This window comes from Salvelinus alpinus, chromosome 3, assembly GCF_045679555.1.
Source record: "Salvelinus alpinus chromosome 3, SLU_Salpinus.1, whole genome shotgun sequence".
NCBI lineage: Eukaryota > Metazoa > Chordata > Actinopteri > Salmoniformes > Salmonidae > Salvelinus > Salvelinus alpinus.
Genome location: NC_092088.1, coordinates 21372149 through 21376022, shown reverse-complemented (window position 1 = coordinate 21376022; position 3874 = coordinate 21372149).

The following is a 3874-nucleotide window of genomic DNA, read 5'->3' as shown; positions in this document are numbered from 1 at the left end:
TACAGACCCAGCGTGCAACAGAGCTGCAGGAGTTGTGGCCCGTTTTTGTTGGTTGTTTTATCGTACTTGTGTCTAGGGTGGCATATTGGGGAGGGGATGTTGTCACCTCCACGTAGGGCCTCCCGAGTGGCGCAGCGGTCTGAGGCCCTGCATCGCAGTGCCAGAGGCGTCACTACAGACCCGGGTTTGATCCCAGGCTGTGTTGCATCCGGCCGCGACCGGAGGCGGTGCATGATTGGCCCAGTATCGTCCGGGTTAGGGGAGGGTTTGGATGGCTGGGATGCCCTTGTCCTATCGCGCTCTAGCGACTACGGTCTCCAGTTGTACACTGTTTCCTCTGACACATTGGTGCGGCTGGCTTCCTGGTTAAGCAAGCAATGTATCAAGAAGCAGTGTGGCTTGGCAGGGTCTTGTTTCGGGGGACACATGGCTCTTGACCTTCGCCTCTCCTGAGTCCGTATGGGAGTTGCAGCGATGGGACAAGACTGTAACTACCAATTGGATACCACGAAATTGGGGATAAAACGTTTTTTTTAAAATAGTATGAGGATTCTATTGGTATCAAGGCTCAGGAGAAGACCCAGATGCAGACAGTTTCGAAGTAACAAAAGTTTATTACAGAAACAGGGGGGCAGGCAAAGAACAGGTCAAGGGCAGGCAGAGGTTAGTAGTCCAGGGGGGTGTGACAAGGTACAGAACGGCAGGCAGGCTCAGGGTCAGGGCAGGCAGAATGGTAAAAACCGGGAAAGCTAGAAAACAGGAACTAGAGAAAGACAGGAGCACAGGAAAAACAGCTTGTAGGCTTGACAAACAAAACAAACTGGCAACAGACAAACAGAGAACACAGGTATAAGCACACAGGGGATAATGGGGAAGAAGGGTGACACCTGGAAGGGGGTGGAGACAAGCACAAAGACAGGTGAAACAGATCAGGGTGTGACAATTGGGGGGATATAGTTTCAGTTTCAATGCCTTTCTTGAAAACTCAAAACCCAATAATCAATAACAATGTAATACTAGAAAAAACACACAAAAAATAAGAAGAAATATGAAGAACACAATAAGTAAGTAAGTAAGCATACTATATACAGGATTAGTTCCAATACCGTATTTACAATGTGCAGGGATATGTATAGGGGTAAGGTGACTAGGCAACAGGATATAAGATAAACAGAGTAACAACAGCTTGTATGTGAGTGGGTGGGTGTGTGTGTGTGTGTAGAGTCAGTATAAATGTATGTGCATATTATGTGTGAGTGAGCAGTTGATGGAGTGGGTGTGTGTGTAGGGTCCTGTGAGTGTGCATAGAGGTCAATAGGTCAATAAAGATACAAGGTTAACTCAGATAGTCCATGTAGCTATTTTGTTAGCTATTTATCAGTCTTATTGCTTGGGGATAGAAGCTGTTCAAGAGCCTGTTGGTGTCAGACTTGATGCACCGGTATCACTTGCCGTGCAAGTGGTTGGTGGTTGGAGCCTTTAACAATTTTCCAGGCCTTCCTATCACACCCCTTGATATAGATGTCCTGGATGGCAGGGAGCTATGCCCCAAGATGCTCTCAATGGTACAGCTGTAGACTTTTTTGCAGATTTGAGGGCCCATGCCAAACTTTTTCAACCTCCCGAGGGGGAAGAGGTGCGTTTGCACCTTCTTTACGACTGTTTGTGTGTGTTTTGACCATTTTAAGCCTTTAGTGATTTGGACACCGAGGAACTTAAAGCTCTCGACCTGCTCCACTGCAGACCCGTCGATGTGGATGGGGGCGTGATTGCTCCCCCGTTTCCTGTAGTCCACGATCAGCTCCTTGGTCTTACTGACGTTGAAAGAGAGGTTGTTACTCTGGTACCACACTGCCAAGTCACTGACCACCTCCCTGTAGGCTGACTCATCGTCGCCGGCAAACTTGATGATTGTCACGCCCTGACCTTAGAGATCCTTTTAATTCTCTATTTGGTTAGGTCAGGGTGTGACCAGGGTGGGCAATCTATGTTTTCTATTTCTTTGTTGGCCGGGTATGGTTCCCAATCAGAGGCAGCTGTCTATCGTTGTCTATCGTTGTCTATGATTGGGGATCATACTTAGGCAGCTTTTTCCCACCTGTAGTTTGTGGGATCTTGTTTTGGTACTGTGCTGTTTAGCCCTACTAAACTTTACGTTTCGTTTGTATTTGTTTGTTTTTTCGGTGTTCATTGAATAAAGTAAGATGTACGCCTACCACGCTGCACCTTGGTCCACTCATTCAGACAACGAGCGTAACAATGATGGTGTTGGAGTTGAGCGTGGCCACGTAGTCGTGGGTGAACAGGGAGTACAGGAGGGGACTAAGCACACACCCCTGTGGGGCCCCTGTGTTGAGGGTCAGTGTGGTCAGAGGTGATGTTGCCTACTCTCACCACCTGGTGTCGCCCCGTCAGGAAGTCCAGGATCAGTTGCAGAGGGAGATGTTCATTGTCCTAAGCTTGGTGACAAGCTTGGAGGGGACAATGGTGTTGAATACTGAGCTGTAGTCAATGAACAGCATTCATTCATTCATTCGAACATAGGTATTCCTCTTATGTAGGTGGGTGAGGGAAGTGTGGAGAGCAATTTAGATTGCGTCATCTATGGATCTGTTTGGGCGGTATGCAAATTGGAGTGGGTCTGGGATGGTGGAATTAATGTGTGCCATAAACAGCCTCTCAAAGCACTTCATGATTACAGAAGTGAGTGCTACAGGGTGGTAGTCATTGTGGCATGAAGCCTTAGAGTTCTTGGGGACAGGAATGATTGTGGTCATTTTAAAACATGTTGGGATTACAGACTGGGACAAGGAGAGGTTGAACATTTCAGTGAATATGCCTGCCAGCTGTTCTCTGCATGCTCATCGCTCTGTTGCTCCTGTGTGAGGTGCTGTGGCTGTGGTTGAATGCAATGTCTTTCAGGGTCCTGGCAGGGGGAGACCATGGCCAAGGGGGAGACCATGGCCTTGTAGAAGTGTGCCTAGTCATAGAGGCTGTCCAAATCCAGGGATGCGGTGATGGGCCAAGTAAACATTGGTTTCGAGGTACAGTCATGGGAAATGCTTGCATTCACCCTCTGTATGGTGGCAGGGTGAACGTCTTTTCATGGTAGCAGGGTGGAGATGACCACTCATGTGTTAGGGAAAGTGGAAGAAGCTTTTTCAATCACTCCCTTGAGTGCTGTGGCCACTCTTTCCTGCTGGGCCCTCAGGTCGTTTGTGCCTGTGTGAATTATGATGTGGCTGGGGGACCCTAGTCTGTCCTCTGACAGCAGCTCCAGGGCACGCAGGGTGTTTGGACACCACAGTTTATCCACTTTGTGTTTAGGAAAGAGTTTTTTTCCTGCACAAATGTCCCATTTCAGTCTATTAGGTGCAACAATCTCTGGCTTTTGTGTGCCCTCAGTGGGTGTGGGTGGGGGGGGGGGGGGTATCAGGATGGCTATCAGGGGGGCTGACAGGGAGGGCTAGGAGGAGGGATCTGATGGGTTGGTGGGTCCTATCTTGTCTGCCCTGCCTGTGGTTGGGGTTTGAAATGGTCTGTTCTGTTGGCTTCTATTGAGGGATGGCCAGCTCTCTCATGAGTTGTTCATTGTCGCACCTCAGCTTTCTCACCTCCTCCTCCAGCACTCTCCTCTCCTCCTCCAGCTGGGCAGTTTTTCCTCTCCCTCCTGTTGGAGTTTTGTCACCACAGTCCAGAGTGCAGACACATCTCTCTCCCGCTACATCTCTCCGGGTCTGGTTGAGGGGGTATTGTTGTGCTGAGTTTCTACCCTGGGTTAATACAGTCTCTCTTGACAGCGGGGTAGTGTGCTCTTATAGCACTGCGCCATGCCAGGAGCTGGTCTGTGTGGAAGATGAGGTTACGTTTCCAT